General features: G+C 42.4%; 1 protein-coding gene across 3 annotated transcripts in view; it reads right to left on the bottom strand.

Moving 5' to 3' along the window:
- Positions 1-20,908, bottom strand: part of MID1 (midline 1) — a 356,780-nt gene that overhangs the window by 206,141 nt on the left and 129,731 nt on the right. The window contains exon 1 of one of the 3 annotated variants that reach the window (XM_038586807.1): positions 6,003-6,390. The exons of the other annotated variants lie outside the window; for them this stretch is intronic. The gene's annotated coding sequence lies outside the window, so the exon portion shown is untranslated. Of the gene's footprint in view, positions 1-6,002; positions 6,391-20,908 lie in introns of those variants that run through there. 3 annotated transcript variants of the gene reach the window in all.

Below are 20,908 nucleotides of genomic sequence, written 5' to 3' on the forward strand. Positions count from 1 at the left end.
GCAAATTTAAGGGGCAAGTTTTCATATCTTCTGAGAGATGTAGCCATAAAAGAAGAAAAAGAGACCACGTTCCCATCAATAATATCTTTTGGTATTTGTCATCTAATGATGACGTGTGTGTGTGTGTGTGTGTGTGTGTGTGTGTGTGTGTGTGTAATATAGAGAACCCACAGGCACATGTTCTATAATTTCACGTTATAACTTCTACAAAGATTATAGAATAGTTTAAAAAAGATAAAAAGAGAATGTAAAAAAGAAGTGTACATATATCTTTCTTTGTAAGGATGATTTTTTTTAAAGACCACCTACAGGCTGAGCCATAGTGAAATCCTCAGGCACACGCTGCTGCTCCACCCAACAGCCCAGGCAACGATAACGATCATGAAGAGCGACCATATCCGAATACCAGAACCTTAAAAAGTATAAACATCATTTTAGGATTCCCGAGGCATTTTAAAATTTTATTTCAAAGTGGTTCTGCCTGGTATATTGAACCCACATCCTCGAAACACACACACGCACACACGCGTAGCAAAGTGAGAAATGAGAGGCTGGGGTGGAAATTTCACTCTGTTGATCATTACATTGTGACCTCAAGCAGGTTCCATAACTTAACCCCTCTCTGCTTCGATTCCTCCATCTGAAAGACCGACGGAGTTTTCTAGCATTGTCACAAGGTTAAATGGGAGAGTGTATAGAAAGTACACAGCACACTGAGCCCTTTGATGGATGCTTGTGATGACCCTGCATCTGGTCATCTCGGCCTTCTCACTGCTTTGCTCTTTCCTGCTCCTTTTAGAAAAGGACTATGTCCCCACTTCAGATTTATCCAGAGGGCCTTGGAACCGTCTCATTGCTGATAGTCTTTTTCATGGTGGCAATAGAGTTTCTCCGTATGGATATAAATTCTTAGAGAGCAGGGGAATAAGATAGTTTTTTCATTTCACCCTTAGGCCTAGTCCAGTGCTCCAAACAAATGTTTTATTTTATCGCAAATGACATGCTGCTGAGGGCCAGGAGTCTGTGGGAATTTGCCTCAGAAAAAGCCACCTTGAAATGTACAAATAGCCCCCATACTAAATATCCCATAAGATTATAATTAGTTGTTAGGCGAGGCAGTGGAGTGTAAGAATTAAAGCCAGGGACCTACCTGGCTTCAAATCCTTCCATTCCCCTTGCAAATTGCTCGAATAACCTCTCTTTGCCTCATTTCTTCATCTGAACAATGGGATGATAATGCTACCAATATCTGCCTAGGTTGGTATGAAGATGAAATGTAATGTGCTTGGAATCAGAGAGAGCACTCCATAAATATGATTTATTTGTTCCTATCATCATTACTATCAGTCTTCACAGATGGATTTTGAACTGTGTGAGCAAAGATATGCTTCTGGCCACCACTGAATCCGCAGCTCCTAGTGCAGTGAGCACACTCCCCAGAGTCACCTACCTTCTCTCCCTCCCATCATGTCATCCATCCAAGTCATTTCCGCCACAGACTCTTTCCTCTCAGCTGTCCTGCCAATGCACTCTAATATCTCTCAAACCCTTCCCTTCTCCCTTCCTCTCAGACTCTGCCACAAGGCATGTTCTCAACTCCTCTCTCCTACGTTCCAGTTGGTGTCCTAGTTGGGCCTCTGTGTCTATAGGGTTCTTTCCATAAGCTTTCTAACACAAAAACCTGATTATTTCTCCTCTCCATTTAAAATCCTTCTGTGGCTCCCCGTTACCTACAAGAGCACGGAGTAAGTAAATACCATGTAGCTCTAAAGAAATATTTTAAAGGGTGTGGGAGTCAGAATAATGGCCTCCCAAAGATGTCTACGTTGTAATTCTCCAAACTTGTGAATATGTTACGATACGTGGCAAACGGGATTTTGCAGATAGTATTAAGGATATTGGGATGGGAGGATTTCCATGGATTAGCTTGGTGGGTCCAGGGTAATCCCAAGAATCCTCAAAAGGGAAAGAAGAAGTCAGGAGAGTCAGACTCAGAGAAGGAGAAGGGTCAGTGGAAGCAGACCTGAGAGTGATGTGGAGGCCACGAGCCAAGGAATGCTGGTGGCCTCTAGAAGCTGGAAAGGGAGGAACAGATTCTCCCCCTGGAGCCTCCAGAAGGAATGCAGCCCTGCTGACACCTTGGTTTTAAACACATTTCAAAAAAATGAAAAATAAAAAATAAACACATTTCAGGCTTCAGACCTTCAGGGCCATAAGAAAGCAGATTTCTGTTGTTTTAGGGCACTCAATCTGTGGTAATTTGTTATAGAGTGATAGAAAACCAGTACACAGGCAATTGGATAGCTAGTGCCGACTAAAGAAATGTGTTGAGGTCAATTGATGGCCAAGCTATGAATGGGCCAGACTAAGGCATCAATACACTTAGAAGTCTCTTTTATTAATGACATGCCATCGTTGCCTTTCTCTCCACCAATGGTTTTAGAAGGATGGCGTGAGATGCCTTTCCCAGGTTTCTACAACCCCATCCTTTCCTCTGCTCCTCCATTGGAGGCTGGAAGCGAAGCAAGTGGGAATGGAGACCCACATCCATACACAAATAGAGGAGGAGACACACTGGTGTCGCAGCTTGCCCACAGACTGGCCTCTGGGCTGGGATGATAACCTGGCCACTCCGGGCCCCAAACCAAAGCAAGATTACTTCTCAGTTCCCCTAACCAAACAAATCACATATGCTGCATTCTATATCCTAACCTAATATGTCGTTTCTACCTTGATGTTTCAAAAGCACTTTTTACACATAAACACATCCAGCACCTGCCCAATCCCTACTTACATCCGTCGGCTGTCAGCTCATAAAGGAACTTGGGGAACAGGCCGAAACTGTCAAGGGAGATTCTCTGGAAGCATTAAAATAAGCTGTAGGGAATTATCAATTGATATGGGATCTGGGGAGAAAGACGGGGTGTTAAGAGAGAGAGAGCAGTACAGACGTAGCTAAAACAGTACTTTTGTGGAGCAGGGGACAGATGTGTGTTGGCTACCCTAACAGTTGCATGACATGATTTCATTTTTTAATTTCCTGGGCTTCAGTGTCCTCATCTTTAAAATGGGCATAATAATACCAATTTGCAGCTCTGTTGAGTAGATTAAATAATAACATGGTTGTGATGAGGCCCAGGCAGTGCCTGCTACGTGGTGGATTCAAGAAACACTCATTTCTTTCCCATGATGCCCTTTCCCCATTGATATCTTTATAAATCATGTACATTACTGTGACATATCATTTAACAAAATAAACATATTTAACCAAAACCATCTAACATAAAAAACTAATATATCAAGGCAAAACATGAGAAGGAATGGTAATTTACAAGCTGTAAAGATCCAGCTTGCTTAAACATTTGGCTCCATATTCTTCCAAGTTGTACAGAGGCCAAATTAATTCACGAGAAATCTCACTTTTGAATTATTTAAATGCCCAGTGATGAGACTAACACACAGCAGGTCCTGTGCAATGTGAGAGGATTATTGATTAACCCAATGCCCAGGTTCTAAGTAGCCAGTAATATATTTTAATGTATCAATAATTCAGGAGAATGAGCATTTTCTGTCGTTGCTGAAACCACACTGGCAACCGAACCGTGTGACCCTGCACAGCAATCGTTAGAGCCTCAAAGCTCATCTGTTCCCTTCTAGCCTTGGCCACCCCTACAAGGAGCCCCACGGAAGTAGAGTTTTCATCTCTCAGGGCAAACGTGGGCCACACTAGTGACACCCAGGCACTCAATAAATACAGGCCAGATGAATGAAAATCTCATAAGGTGGTAGTGCAGAGCAACCAACAAAAGTATTTTAAAAGATCAACCTGGAAAGAAAATCAATTCCAATAAACTTGATGCTCTCAGGCTCAAATATTATGAAGGTAAATAGTCTTCGAAACTGGAACGAGCACGCAGTAGAGAATGGTAAATAACATTGATCAAATCCTGAAAACCTCCCAGGTGTCCTCGGAGTTCGCAGACAAATTGATTAACTGTTATTTCACACTCAGGACCCCCCCCACACACAATTAACAGCCTGCCTTCCGTAAGCAATTCCAAAAGGCAAAGATAAAACTGTTGGGTTGAATTAACATTTTCAGTTGAGGAAGAAGAAACTCAAATGGAGAGGATATCGGCTTTCCCTTTTTTTGTAAAGCATCCATCAGGCAAATAATTAGCTCATTTGAAAGAAAGATCATGTATCTTTTCAGGTGTTCATATTAATATGCACGCAAAGAAGCTATTTAAACAGTCACACACCTTTTAAAAAAAGTCAATCGTTATGAATGAAATAACATTTTTGAATATTCTAATCATCGGGTCATCCGAAGAGTGCAGAATTAAGTAGCAAAAGTTCTCTGGGCCTAACATCAGTGGGAGTTAAAACTGTAGACCTGGGTAACTAGTTGGGGTTGAATCATTATACTCGATCATTGTTTTCATGATGTACAGGTTCAATCGGAATGATCTGAAGTGCAGTATTTGGAATATGTTAAGCTTAGAAACTAAACATCTGCCATCAGAGCTTTGCACAGAGCATGGCTTTTAGTTTTATTTTAATGAGGAGGAGCCACAATGCAGAGAGCCAGCTACATTAGGCAGCATCCAAACTTTCTCTCAGGGGGAAAAACAACAGCAGAGCTCACCACCCACTCCCTGTGGGGCGGGGGAGGGGCCGGCAGGGTTTTGCAGGAATTCGGTCCTGGAGACAACAGCTGTCTGTTGCTTAGATCTTCTCCACACATACTGCAGCTCAGAAGGACTGTGGTAGTTAGTTTGCAGGATAATTTGCCTCATACTGAATTAATGCTTTTCCAAACCATTCAGGCTTAGCTTTCCCATGGTATAATAAAAGGGTATATATACATATAATATCAAATATGTATATAAAGGGCACCCGGGTGGCCCAGTGCTTGAGCATCTGCCTTCTGCCAGGGTTGTGATCCTGGGGTCCTGGGATGGAGTCCCGCATCAGGCTTCCCATGGGGAACCTGCTTCTCCCTCTGCCTGTATCTCTGCCTCTCTCTCTCTCTCTCACGAATAAATAAAAAAGAAATCTTTAAAAAAAGGTATATAAATATATAAATATAAAACAAAATGTGTGTATATACATATATATTTGTGTAGGATTTTATATATACATACATAAAATAAATATATTTATGTATAAATACATATATAAAATACAAAACACTTATAAATGTATAAATATATATATGTAAAATCCCACAGAAACACCAAAATCAATCCAGAAAATACCAAAATGGGATCTTAGGGAGTAATCTGTGCCAAATAAGATTTGGCAAGCTGCGTCCTTGAAAATGCTGAAGGAGACGGGGTACCTAAACTTTCTGATTCCCAGTGGCTTCCTCATTTCTTCTTTCCAATCAGAACACTGTCTGAGGAACACATTGAGAATATATACTTCTACGCGACTAACTCAAAATTTCCTTTTCCTCATTTTAGTGGCCCCCCTCTCCCCTTATCTCACCCTGTCTGGAACTTACTTTGGAGACTATTCGGTTTATTAGCAGTGCTTTGGGTCTGCACAGCCCTAGTTACGAAACAGGTGAAACATGCATGCTGCAGGAAACAGACAATTTGGAATTTTCCAGAAAGGCCCGATTTTCTCCCCCCCTCCCCCACGCAGTCGCACCTCCAAATTGATCCAATTTAGATATAAGCCCTTTAAAAACATGATGATCCGATAAATAGGCGCATTCCTACACAGAGTACAGTTTCTGCGCGTGCATAGGCTTTGTTGAAGTCAGTTGTTCGAAAGTGATGCTAATCAAGTTTGGGAAAAGTAAAATGATGCTCCGGCTACCGGTCCTTTGTGCGGGGACACAGCGCCGTTCTCATACGTTAGGCAGAGACAATGCAGGATGTCCCCAGAATCGCCCACCAATTTCCCTTCCTTCCAACAAGGGCCCTTTTAATAAAGCAATTATCGTAGCATCTCAGAAGAGGAAAAGCCAAACAAGCAAACAGGAGCCTTACCAGCGTCTCCTAGGGCAGACGAAGGGAAACAGCCCCCCGGCGGCTCTAGGCCAGGGACCTGGGTTGCTTGAGTCACTTGAGCGAAAGGACCAAGACAGCTGAAGTCTTCCTTCCCTCTGTTTGGTTTCTCCCCAGCAACCTCTCCCGGGATTTTTCTCACAAAGCACTCTCCTACTCTCTAATCCTCTCACAAGGAAAACCAGCACACACACCAGATGACTTCTGCAGAAGCGCCCCCCCTGGGGAGCGGCGGGGAGGGGGCCGGACGGGCTCTGCTCGCTTTAATCCCTGCGGCGAATCCTCGCGGAGGCTCCAGGCCTCCGTGCTCCCCGGGGACAGGACAGACCTGGTACCGAACCCGGGACCAGGACGGCTCCCTGGCAGGCCATGGGATGAGCATTCTGAGCTTCCCACCCCGCCAACACACACGCACACGCAACCAGGCAGGGCCTCCCAGGGATGGGAAAGGTGGCTCAGCCTCAAACTTCCTGCCACTCGGATACCTCTGTACACCCCCTCCCAGGACAGAACTCTTGCAAAACAAGTTGTGCCGAAATCAGCTAGAAGCTGCCCGGGTTCACCCAGCGCTTTGAGCCCTTGACACTTTAGAGCAGCTGCTTGCTTGGAATTTGCCCCCCACCCCCAAACTGAAGACAAACCAAAACGCAAAGGAGAGGCCCACTATTAAATATGAAAACGTGGGTCTGCACGCTCTCTCAAAGATGCTGCGAGTGACCGTCTTTACAAAATTTCGGTTTGGAAAAATCGTGTCCTAAGAAACAGCAAAGAAAAGTAAATTGCTGAGCTGTAAGGCATGACCCTTTCTAAGATTTACAGTTTACCTGCTCTTCCCAGAGGACAGGGTTCGCCCTTGTATTTCACGGCGATAGTCACACCTTGTAAATCCAAATCCCCTTCTCACTGAAGACAAATGTCTTACATACAGTTCAGATAGGCTATAATCAATCCGGAATGGGCCCCTCTCCCCTCAAGATTTAAAAAAGAAGACTTACCTTCCTATTACATCATTTAAACCCCCGCAACGAATAAATCAAAGAGGAGACAAGCAGATGGCACAGTTCTACATTTTGCAATGAGGGCTGTTTGCCTTGGAGTCATTATTTCTAAGGAGACGCTGCTGTGCTCGTGTCTCTGTTCGGCAGCATGCCATTTGGGCCTTTGAAACAAAATGAATCGGCTTCACACCACCAGCTCTACCACATACTAACACTTCAGAATGCCCAAACTGGGGCACGCCGCCTCTTTCCGTAGTGACCCTGCACAGAATCAGAGGTGACGGTTTGATGGATGAGTTTCCCAAGAGACAATGCAATCTGTGACATCACGGTTCTGTGTGCACCCCCTACCCCAGGCCGCCATCCAGCCTTTCCTCTCTCAAAAGAAAACTGCCTCTGCTTGGTGACAATGCCATCTCCATAGCAAACATGAACCTGGGATGCATGGCAAATGCTGTAACTTCTCTGTCCTTAACTTCTGTTTTCTGATTCTGCTTTGCTGGGGGTAATAGACACAGGGCAAGGTATGAATATACTGGGTAGAGAATGAGGCAAAACCAGACAAAAGTGCAGGACTCAATATCCTCAGTAACCTACAAAAGGGACATTTTGCTTGTTTTTTATATCACCATTAAACGCTCACACAATGATACTAAGATCTTTCTGTTACATGTGATTTAAGGGATTTTGCATTAAAATCGGATGTAAGCAAACACAAAGATTTTAAGTGTCTGTATAAAGACTTTCAGACTTAACTGGAACTCATTTAATATCACAGTTTTCTTGACCAGAAAAGATTTTCCTTCTCTGCATTATCAACCAATATATAGCTCTTGAATTGACCTTGGCCGTTTTGCTCTATTCCATGTCTTAGTTATTCTCTGTACTAGCATGCATCACCCATCGTAACATTTAAAATAATACTTGGGAAATCCAATCGCACACTGAATACAAACTTATTGCAAATAAAAGCTCTCCTATCTTTATGACTCACATCGTCACCTTTGTCCTTTTCACCCATTTAAATTGTTTAGATGTTTAGCACAAGGAGAGTAAAAAACCCAGAAGATATCTATGTCTACATCCACATCTACATCTTTTTTTAAAGATTTCATTTTTAACTAATCTCTACACTCAACATGGGGCTTGAACTCACAACTCCCAGATCAAGAATCACATGCTCCACCGACTGAGTCAGCCAGGCACCTGCTCCCCTACTACATCTTATATGTACATCTACATGGAACATTTTCATATCTATCTATCTATCTATCTATCTATCTATCTATCTATCTATCTCTCATTTATATCTACATCTGTATCACCTATATCCATATCTACCTATCTAGTGATGAATGATCGGTAAATCTATCTACATAAAAATTTTAAAAACCGTTTGCATGGCAAAACACAGCATAAGCCAAATCAAAAGAAATGATGAACTGGGACAGAGGGCCAATCTCCTTCATGTTTAGCAATTGCCTAAACGATGAAAAGAAGAAAACCCACCACCTAAAAGAAAAATGGGCAGTGATTATGAAACACAGGAGACGTATAATTGGCCCAGAAATGTATGGAAAGATGTTCTTTCTTACTTGCAGTAAGATAAAAATGCAGATTAAAAACTATACCAAGATATATTTCTTTCCTGATAGAGTAGCCTAAATCCAAAGATTGGCCCCATACACCAATGGTGAAGCTCTGAGGAAACAGGTACTCTCACAGGTTGCTGGTGGGAGTACAAAATACTGTCACAAATACGGAGGGAATTTGGCAATAAATAGTAAATTGACAGATATATATACCCTTCCATCCAGCAATACCACTTTTAGGCATCTGTTCCACAGATTCATCAGTACAAGCACAAAATGTCACACATTCGAGCAAAATCATGGAAACTACACAAATGCCCAGCAGTAGACTGATTAATTAAAGTACTGTGCACCTGCAGAAAGGAATGTCCAGTCTCTAAGCACTCATCTGGATGAATGTGCAGGTAATCAAAACAGAGTGTGGAGGAGGGCATGGGCTGAGAGCAATGAGGAAAGTGCAGCAGGAAGTCTATATACACATGTGCCGGTACTTGCAAAAAAAAAAAAAGGACGTCTGGAAGAGTAAACGAGAATCTAATAAAAATAGTTTCTTTTAGGGAGAGAGAGTGACTAGAGTGGAAAGGGAAGAAGTGGACATGAGACTCCTCTGTGTTTACTCATTCTTTCATGTCAGGGGTCAGCAAACCAAGGCCCTGATGACCACAAGGATCCTCTGCTTGTTTTTGTAAATAAAGTTTTATGAGGAACAGCCATGCCCATTCATTGCATATTATCCATGGCTGCTTTCCAGCTACAGTGGCACCGCTGAGTTATTGTACTGAGTGGTGAACTGCAGGGCCTACAGAGCCAAAAATGTTTACTACCTGGCCCTTTACAGAAAAAAGTTGCTGACCCCTACTTTTCATGGTGAGTTTTAGCATAATGCAAGAGATAGTCTTAAGAAGATGGGGTAGATGCCCCTGGTTTCTACTTTAAAAGATGGTAACTTGAGATCAGAGTATTTGTGTCCAAATCCTGGTCGTCCCTGTCTGATTATTTAACTTCCCTGGACTTGCTTTCATCATCTACAGAGTGATAACTCCTTAGCTTTGTTATGAAGATTAAATAAAGCAAGGAGAACAAATACGGAAACACTTGGCAAATTCTAAACCAAAAGACCAACCTATTATTATTATTAATATTGGAAGGTGACAAGCAATGCACACACATATGTACTTAGTAAGAACAATTAATATTAGAATAGCCCCGAAACTAAAAATTTGCAGAACTTAATTTTAAAGCACTGCCTTTAAACTCTTCTGCACTTAACATTTTTAGGTTATAATTATACCAGCTCCGGTCACATGGTAACTCTCAGCTCCCATCTGTTCTCTATAACCAGTCAAGTCATTGTGGCGAGTCATCTGACAACACTGACTCAGAGGTAAAACCCTACTCAAGGATTTCACACTGCAGTAGAATTATCTGGTGTTCAGAAAGCCCTAGAAATTTCTATACTTGAAGATATCTTTCTGTTCTTGCAATTGAAATTCATCTAATAAAGGTTATCTTACTATGAAGTGTGGTATATTAAGTGACTAAGTGGGTCTGGGATCCATCTGGGGATTATATGCGACAAACACATAATCAGACTTGAGTAAGAGACTCTCACCCTCAAAATTCATGTTTGCATAATCATTTTTTCTTCTTAATTTAAATATTTGAATGTATTAGCTTTAAGTTAAAAGCCAGAACTTCTTTTTGATAGAAATATCAGTGGTTTTTCCTATACTCAATGATCTTTCCTTTTTAGTTATCACATTTCTAGTGACTGATTTTGCCACAGTATTTATTTATTTATATATATATATATTTTTTTGCCACAGTATTTAAAGTTTGTTTCTAAATCATAGATATCTGAGCCTCTAAAGCTACATTAAAGTGAACTGCCCCAAACTTGCATCAGAATCTCTCAGGGGCGCCCGGATGGCACAGTTGGTTAGGTGTTGGACTCTTGGTTTTGGCTCAGGTCATGATCTCAGGGCTGTGAGATCGAGCTCCATGTTGGGCACCACGCTCAGCACAGAGTCGGCTTGACTTTCTCTCTCCCTCTCCCTCTGCCCCTCCTGGTCATGCTGTCTCTCTCAAATAAATGAATAAATCTTTAAAAAAATCCCTTAGGGGCATCTGGGTGGCTCAGCGGTTGACTGTCTGCCTTTGGCTCAGGTCCTGATTCCAGAGTCCTGGGATCGAGTCCCGCATCATGCTCCCAGCAGGAAGCCTGCTTCTCCCTCTGCCTGTGTCTCTGCCTCTCTCTCTGTGTCTCTCATTATTAAATAAATGCAATCTTTTTTTTTAATAAATGCAATCTTAAAAAAAAATCCCTTAAAATAAGCAGATCATTTGACCCGCATTTCTACTTTGGGGAAATAATACTGAAGAAATCACGCTATGAAAAAAAATCACGCTATGCCTATCATCCTGTATACACACATATACACAAAGGATATTTATATTAGGAAAGCAACAACAACAACATCAAAACACTACTCACAACTGAAAGGTCTAATAGTCAGGAATCAGCTACAGAAGTTGCAACATGGTCATTCAGAGAAACACTGCTATTCCTGGTATCCACTGCTGTGCCACAAACCACCTGGAAATTTACTGACTTAAGCCGTGTGCATTTTTCTCACAATCTGTGATTTTGGAAGGGCTTGGTGGGGACAGCCACCTCTGTTCTATTTGGCATCAGCTACTGTGGCTTAGAGGCTGGAATCATCTGAGCACTCACTTACCACATGGTTGGCAGTTGATGCTGGCTGTTGCCTGAGACCTTAGCTGGGGCTGTTGGCTAGAACTCCTATGCACAACCTTTCCTGTGTGGGATGGGCTTCCTCATAATGTGGTGGCTGGCTTCCCAGGGTGAGCGTCCCAAGAGCAGGCGAGGCAGAAGCCATATCACCTTTTAGGATCCCTCTTGGAAGGCATATGGCATCACTTCTGATGGATTGAGGCAGTCATAGACCTTCACCCAGGTTCGAGGTAAGGGGACATAGATTCTACCTCCTGGTGGGGCACAAGGTTCAGAAGGGGGCAGTGAATAAAAAGGTTGCTGTCACTAGTTCAGAAAGTATAATCTTTCTTAATTATGCAGCCAATGGAAGGATATAGCAGATCCAGATTTATTGACATGAAAGGACATTCAAATGACAGTGAATGCTGAGTTGACAGAAATATGATGGCAAATATGATGCCATCCAGTAGAAATAACACTGGCACGTAATAGACACTCAATAAACATTTGTTGAGTAAGTCTTTGGATAGAAATGAATTATGCTTTATGTTTGTGTCTGTATTGAAGATAGTCTAAGGGAAACTACCAAAACGTGAACATTGGTTATATTTCTGTGATGGGATTGTATTTCAACTTTTTAAAGATAGTGCGTTTATAATATTCTTATAACGAATGCTCATAGAAAATTAGAAGGTATATCAAAATGAACCTCAGAGGGCAATAATCTGAGTTGTCACAAAGGTTGACCTATTTTTTTTTTTTAGATAATTGAAAGCTAATTAGAATGCTCGTTGGCAAAACACTTGTTCCTTTTTCTGCTTGTTAGAATAATTTATTGTTTAGCTATCTGTAAGCATTTAATTGATGTAAAGTATTTAAGGGATATAAAATAAGAATTTTCTGAGATCCCTGGGTGGCTCAGTGGTTTAGCGCCTGCCTTTGACCCAGGGCGTGATCCTGGGGCCCTGGGATTGAGTCCTACATCGGGCTCCCTGCATGGAGCTTGCTTCTCCCTCTGGCTATGTCTCTGCCTCTCTCTCTCTCTCTCTCTCTCTCTGTGTGTCTCTCATGAATAAATAAATAAAATCTTTTTAAAAATAAGAATTTTCTTTTTAGTTTATGATAACAAAAGAGCATACAACTATTTCTTAAAAATAAGATATCTTACTGAGGGGGGCACTTGACGGATGAGCACTGGGTGATATGCTATATGTTGGCAAATTGAACTCCAATAAAAATAAGTAAATAAATAATAAAAATAAGATATCTCATTAAAATAAATGTAATTTGTCTCCAAATTAGTCCTGGATGAATGTAATAATAAATTAATATTTTATTTTATTTTTTAAAAGATTTTATTTATTTGTTTGACAGAGAGAGAGAGAGAGAGAGAGAGAATGATCAGGGGATGAAGGACAGAGGGAGAGGGAGAAGCAGCAGACTCCCTCCTGAGCAAGGAGCCTAACATGGGACTTGGTCCTAGGACCCGGAGATCATGACCCCAGCTGAAGTCAGATGCTTAACCGACTGAGCCACCAAGGCACCCCTAATAAATTCCCTTTTTAACCACTGAAATAGTAGGATATAGTTCAATGGGAACCAGTATATCAGAAAAGCAAAATTGTGATGTGCATGTAATGCATTATGTTACACAGTCACTCCCTTTTTCCCAAACATTCATATTCTTAAAAATATGTGAAATACAAATTATTTTTGGAAGGAAAACTGCCAACCTCTCATATAACAAATACTTTGAAAGCACTGTTAAACCAAGATGTTAGTAGTGGGGCCAATGTGAACATAGAAGTTCTTGTAGTAAGAGAGCAACGGTCAGGGAGTCAGGCATTGGATGAAGCTGGAATAAACAAACAGTCCTAATATAATGAGAGTCATTGGTGTGACACCAGGAGGAGAGTATTGGTTTTTTTAAGATTATTTATTTACTCATGAGAGACACAGAGAGAGGCAGAGACACAGGCAGAGAGAGAAGCAGGCTCCCTGCAGGGAGCCCGATGCAGGGACTCATCCCCAAACCCCGGGATCACGCCCTGAGCTGAATGCAAATACTCAACCGCTGAGCCACCCAGGTGTCCTGAGAATATGGTTTAACCAAACTGATAAACTGGTTTAAGAGTAACCAGCTTTTAGTAAACTTTGTCATGCTTGTATTCAGCAGTAGTCATTTCCCTTTACTTGACCCCAACTGAAATCTCTACTACTTCCTGCTAGAGCCCTCACTCCAACCCTTGAAAGGTCACTACTCTAAAAGAATACATGGATGAACTCAGCCCTGATTCTCTAGGAAAAGAGTTCCACTGTCAACACTTAATGACAAAATCATTAACATCCTGAATAAACACAATTCTTCTTTCTGGAAACTAGGGTCTGCCGTCCTCTTCTGGGGGATTGGATCATTGTTTACTTGCATCACACGCACACAGACACGTATACTTTATTAATGCAGAGTCAGTCATTCAATTGTAAATTTGATCTTCCCTGAGCAGGTACTCTATGATGGGACATGCGCTGTAGGAATGTTGTGCATCAAGGTCCAGCCTTCCTGGAAGGCCACAACATTCTCTGCAAAAGAGTAAATGCCCTTCATCTTTCTAAAAAGCTTCCCCCCCACCCGCAGTTTGTGAGTTAGTTGCTTTAAGTAATGACTGTTCACTGTAGAAAATTTAGATAGTATGTTCACTAACTAGAATTTAAATAAAAACTTGAAGCATTAAAAAAAATCGGATATTAAAAAAAAACTAAGAAAATAACCACCTATAATTCAAAAACCAAGTATTAACCACTATTAACAGTCTGATACCCCTATTGATAGGTAGGTTGGTAAGTAGGCAGGCCAACAGGTAGATGGATAGATAGAGACAACATTCAATTACTTGAGTTTACACTGAATATGTATACATTTTTACATTGTGTCTTTTTAAAAGTGTCATTATTTTTATCTTTAACAATTTTATTGAGATACAATTTACACATCATAAAATTTACCCATTTTAAATGACTTTCAGTAAATTTACCAAGGTCTGCAACCATTACCAAAAGTCAGTTTTAAAACATTTCCATCATCCAAACAAGACTCCTGCACTTGTTTACAGTTTATTCCAGTTCCTATCCTCAGGCCCTGGCCACTCCTTCTTGTTTCTATACATTTGTCTTTTCTGGACACTCGGTATCAATAGAATCATATAATACACGGTCGTGTGTGTGTGTGTGTGTGTGTGTGTGTGTGTGTGGCTTCTTTCACCAAATAAACTGTTTTTGAGCCTCGTCCATGTAGTAACATGGATTGTCACTCCATTGGTTTTTATTGCTGAGCAGTACGTGTAGCTGTTTATCAAATCTAGCATAAAACCACTCAGGTTTAACTATTCCTTTGGGTCTTCATTTCTTTATGAAGTCTCTTGTGTCAGGTAAAATGTGTATTAAATATATGCTTTCTCTTGTTAATCTTTTGTTACAGATGCCCTAGCCACTAAGGAACATAGAAAGGTAGAAGAAAAAAATTATTTTTCCTCTCCTCCAAGAGTATTTATATTTAGTTGATACTTATCAAATAACTGTTATGTGCCAGCCCACTGTCCTAGGTGATGAGTTCACTTTAACATCTAGGAAATGCAGTGCTGCTCCTGCTTTCCAGAGGTTATAGTCTATTTGGGAAGAAAAAAACCTCAACTTGAGGGAATAATAATGTGAGCGAGAACTATGGAACAGGAGGCATAAGTAGCATTACAGTGAAGTAGCAAACTCTAACTTCTAAGTTTTTGTGAGCACCCACTTGGAACTCCAGAATTGGTGAAAAGATTATGATTATTATTTTTTAAAGGTTTTATTTATTTACTTATTTGAGAGAGAGAGAGCAAGGGAAGGAGCAGAGGGAGAAAGAGAAGCAGACTTCACACTGAGTGTGGAGCCGGATGCGGGGCTCGACACAGGGGCTCTATCCCAGGACCCTGAGATCTGGACCTGACCTGAAACCAAGAGCCGGATGCCCAACCAACTGAGCCACCCAGGCGCCCCAGTGCAAAGGTTATTTTCAGCTGAAGACATTTGAGATTCAACAGATGCGGAAGGGAAGTCTTCTCAGAGCTTTCCTTATCTGACTAAAAGCAGAAACTTCTGGGCTATGAGGACTGCCATAAATTCTTTTCAGAATGGCTTCTGCTCCTAGGAGAGAGACCAAGAGTAAATCTACCAGAAATCCCCTTTCCGGGGGAGTTTCCTGATCATGGAGAAGAATGAAAGACGACTGGTACCCGCAGAAGCAAGCAGTACCTTAAATGTCTTTCCGCTCTCATTTGTTCTCCTAAAAGCCCATCTGGCTTTCCTAAATAAACTCTCCCAAAGAATTCTTTTCTCCCCACTCCGTTCCCCCTAAGTTAGGTATGCAAACCCCAAATTCTAACCACCTCTGTGAGTCACTGGTCACCAAGCCCTGCCATGTGTCTGGGCCCCACCCTGGTCAACACAGGCTGCCTGTTCTCTTGCTAATATTGTGCAGACCCCCAGTCCCTACGCCCAAGGGGGCAGAGGAAAGGCTTCTCCTTCCCAACGGTCCCCCCACCCCCAAAAAAGAACCAGCTTCTGGAGGATACACAGGAATCAACCAGGAAGGGTGCGAGAGATGGTGGAGAGCAAAACTAAGAGAGGCTACCACTTGGGGTGACAGAGCTGAAGGCTCCCGGAGGCTGGCATGCTGTGGCGTGAGGGAGGGTGACCAAACAGAGAAATGGGCCGAGGCTGGGTGGCGCTGTCCATCACGAAAGCTCCTGCTCACTTGAAATGGAGCCAGGCTGACCGAGGTGGGCTGCAGGTGGAGAAACACACACCAGGGTTCAAAAGCTTCGTGGGCGAAAAGAGTGCAAAATATCTCACTAGCAATTTTAAAACTATTGATTATACGTGGAAATGATGGATAACTTGGCTTTGGGGGTTAAAGAGAAGATATAATTCTAATCAGTTTTATTTATTTATTTTTGAAGTCACTGATAGAGGCCCATCAAAATTAAAAAATTTTGCTACCTGAAAAATCTTAATTACACCAGGGAGGGCCTGGCGAGCAAGGCTAAGGCTCGTTTGTAGGACGATGTACCCCCAAATCGCATGGGCTCGGAGCGGCGGCTAGCAACAGTCTGACTCGAGTACATTCCTGCTGATGACGGCGTTGCCTGGAACAAACAGAAGGCTGAGCTCTGTCCATAATCAATCCCAGTGGTTTTTTTTTTTTTTAACTGTTTTTGGAAAAGTAATTATTAGAACAATTCTCATCTACCTTTGCTTTTTTGTTTGTTTGCTGCACCTCCGTCCATTTCAAAAAACACTGGGTGCCGGGGACCCCCTCGGGTCCCCAGTAGCACTTATCCATTTGTAAAAGAATCGCGAGGTGGGAGACTCCATCTCCTTCAGGCATCTACCAGGTGGTTTGGCTTTTCAGTTACAAAAATCTGGTACTTCCTCCAAGAAATAGAAACAATGGATTAACGGGGCTCTCTCGGCGGGGAGAAAATGCGGACTTTCTTCTACAAAGGGACCCCACTGCCAGCTCTTAATGGCTCTGTACTGATCCTTCCAAGGATCAACATTCAAAGGACTGGATCCCAGACTGCCTCAGGGGACATTCCCTGAACTCAAATCACGAGTCCAAACAAAACCTAGAAGAAACCCTAAGAGAAACCAAGAGAAGCTGGGAGCAGGGAACTGGGGGATGAGCGCTGTCTCTCTTTAGCGGGAGCTTTCAAAATAAGGAAACCGAGGGAGATGATTGATACAGGACTGCCTGTGTCCACTCATCATCGACGACTTTTTTTTTCCATTAAAAAAGTCCACTTGAAGTCTCATAAAAAACAGAAAAGCTCAAGTATCTTTACTGACGATTCAGTGCATTTGTTTAAAAACACAGAAAATAAAAAAATAAAAAAAAGAAAATAAAAAAAAAAAAAAAAAAAAAAAAAAAAAAAAATAAAAACACAGAAAATGCTCATGAATTGATTGCAGGTTTTGGCCTCTTTCTGAAGGCCTGGCACCGTGTCTGCGGTGTCCTGCGGTGGCCGTTTGTTTTCGGAGCGGTGGCTGGGAGGCAGGGGGTGGGTGCACGCTGACCTGCGATGCGCGGTGATGGAAAGCAGATTTTCTCCATCGCGGCACCACTGACCTTTGGGGCTGGATCATTCTCTCTTGTGGGGGCTTGTCTCGGCCATTATAAAATGTTCAGCGGCATCCTTGGACTCCATTCATCACATGCCAGTAGCAGCACCCACATCCCAGCCGTAATTGCCAAAAACTTCTCCAGCCTTTGCTACATGTCCCCTGGAAGCCAGAAGTGCCTTCCTCCTCCTCTTGAGGAGCACTGATGGAATCCCTTAAAATAGAGCATTTATAGAAACACAGACTTCAAAGTCTCGACATGGGTTTTCCCAGTTGTGTCTTACTCCTGAGTGCTATGATGCATACCTTTGATATGTGTCTTTCTAAAATCTTTCCAACAAGTTGGACAGTGGTGGAGAGAACACATTTTCCACGGAGCCATGACCCTCTCAGGCAGGCTGAGGTCCAAGCCTGTTTGGAAGACCATTGACTGGGGAGGCTCCAGTCATGTGTTGGCCTTCTGCTGTGCTGGGTCCTGCCCTGACCCTCTGCCATCATCCAAAAGAAACAGAGAACTGAAATGGTCTCATAACACCGATCTGTGTTCAACCTCGAATGAAAGAAAACGTAAGGAATGGTCCATCTTAGTTTTTCACAAACGGATCTCATTGAAATGCACAGCTTACGTCTTGACAAGTGCACAATTCTGGGCAGAGCATACAGTTAATAGTACAATACACTGCCCTTATAGGAAGGAGTTCGCTATGCTGGATGTTGAACTAAAAGGGATTCAGGAAGGGTATTGGGGTGCCATTCAACAGTGAGGGGGTCAACATTCTCAGTGACCCCACTTTCCACTTTATGCTGCCACATAACCCATTAAAGGGGATCAGAAGGTGCTGTCCCAAAATATGCCACTTTGGCGTAAAGATTATTTTGAGCTGAAGCCATTGAGAAATAGCAGACACAGAAAAAGCTCTCTGCTCTCCTCTGTCTGTCTAAGGGCAGGGCAGACATTTCCTGTAGGCCGGGTTCCCCCCTCCACTTTCCAGTATCAGAAGGATGAGACAACTGTTATCACGGGGGCGGGGGCAGTACTGATTAAAATCTGCATAGACAAGTCTTACAGAAATAATCCTCATCCTCCATCAGGTTCCCCCATATATTTGCCTTCTCACCATTTACTGCCCCTAGAAGTCTGAAACCCTTTTCTGTTGTCTTGTCACTTCTCCACAAATTTACAGCCTTTTTTAAAAAAAGGATTTTAGGGGATCTCTGGGTGGCTCAGCGGTTTAGCGCCTGCCTTCAGCCCAGGGCGTGATCCTGGAGTCCCGGGATCAAATCCCATATCAGGTTCCCTGCATGGAACCTGCTTCTCCCTCTGCCTGTGTCTCTGCCTCTCTCTCTCTCTCTTTTTCTGTCTCTCATGAATAAATAAAATCTTAAAAAAAGGATTTTATTTATTTTAGAGAGAGAGAGAGAGTGCACGCACACAGAGTGGGGAGGGGCAGAGGGCGAGGGAGAAAGATAGAGGCAGACTCCCCACTGAGCTGGGAGCCCTTCTTGGGGCTCCATTCCAGGACCTAGAGATCATGACATGAGCCAAAATGAATAGGACACTCAACAGACTGAACCACCTTGGTGGCCCCAATTTATAGCCTTTTGCTAAAATAAGTGTATTAAGCCTCCAGGTCTGATAACCTCTTTGGGGTTTTCACTTCATTTCTATGAGGCCCCTCCCCACAAAGTGCATATTCAATAAACTTTTTTCTTCTGTTAATCTGTCTTTTGTCAATTTAGTTTGCAGGGTACCAGGCATTGAACCTAAGAGGGTAGAGTGATGGACTCCTTGTTGGTACCTGGATGAGGCCTCCCGTGTCGACATAAAACAGACCAGATGGACACGTCATGCTGCTATTGTGCAAACAGGCAGGACTGCTATCTCCTGTCTAGAAACAACTTTACCAACGCTTTTATTCCACCGGCTGGCCTCACCAGTTCTAACCATCACTAAATGATGAAAACCCTGGGCAGCCCTCCCCCTAGCCCACTACAAAGAGTTGCCCTTTTGAGCAGCAGCTCTGTTGCAACCTGAAGGCTGAAGTTTGGAGCTTTGCCTTCATGACTTAAACTTGGAGACTCACACTGGACCCATCATTAGTTTTCTGTAGCCCTGTTTTGATAGGTGCGGCTGGTCTTTCCCTAGAGCAGTTACCTTGCCCCTTCCTCCTGAAGAATTACGTTCTACTTCTTGGCAGTGCTGCACTCAGTCTTTGAGAGGCAAAATGAATTTCTGGACACTACAGAGTCTGTAATTCCAGCAATCACAAATACACTCTTTGAATACATTAAAGAATTGCCAGGATCTTTTCACCTAACATCATGCAGTTTATAGAGAGACACTTGCATGTAGATTAGGTCAAGTGCCTAGCTCGGTACTTTAATCAAGTTTTACTGTAATGCAGTTGAAAGGTAGGTTTATCTATAATGTAGCGATAACTGTTATAATTTTCCTTATACATATTTTATATCTCATGGACTGTGGAATAGGAAGAGGGTCTGAGTATAGGAAATGGGGGTAAAGAGAAATTTTTTGAAAGTTTCTTACATTTAGGAAAGTGGGATTTCAAATAACGGATTAAGGGAGGCAGCTTTGAGCTCTCATAAGGAAAGAACCGGATTTGCCTTGGATGGATAGAATTAAAGAAGAATCAATATTTTTGACTAAATGATTAGGAAAAAAAAAACCAACCCAGGTCACTGTTACTCTGTGATAATGTGAAGTCTACATATGCAAAGGTAATGTTCTTTTCCATCACCAGTGGGAAAAAGGAATTTGTAGACTTTAGCATTATTTTTTTCTAATGCCATCTACAAACAAACTGCTTTGAAATTCCGAAGACCAAAAATCATTTCTTTAGACAACTAGAGGGTGGCTTGCAAGCCTGAACACAAACCATTGAGAATGCAGTGCTGGAAACTCCTTTAAAAAAAAAAAAACACGTAAAATCCAGAACAGGCAGACCATTAAGCTGGAAAAAGAAATGAATATAACCTCGCAGGCAAGAAGAAAAGCAAATACTCACTCTAAAGCGGCCGCTGTTGATGCAAGCAAAGGTTAGAGCAACAAGGCTACTTTCTAACAAAGTGTGAATCCCATTAGTGCTGAAGTGTTATCCCTCCTTAGTCCTTCCATCTCAGCCAGAACAGAGTTAGGATTTTACTTCCATCTGCATCTCAAGGCTGGTAAATAGGACCCATGGAGACGGGCAAAAACGGTGAAGCCATTCAAAAGGCATCTTCGTCTTCGCATAAGACGTTGACATACACACAATAGGCAGTGGCCCAAGTCTGCCCAAACACCCCTTTAGCATGCTTAGGTGGACAGAATAGGGAGCTGGCCTCCCCCAGTTTCCCAGCATCCCCTGCAGCCCCCATTGTCTCTTCCCAAGCACACAATGGTGC

The sequence above is a fragment of the Canis lupus genome, chromosome X, assembly GCF_011100685.1.
Source record: "Canis lupus familiaris isolate Mischka breed German Shepherd chromosome X, alternate assembly UU_Cfam_GSD_1.0, whole genome shotgun sequence".
Lineage (NCBI taxonomy): Eukaryota > Metazoa > Chordata > Mammalia > Carnivora > Canidae > Canis > Canis lupus.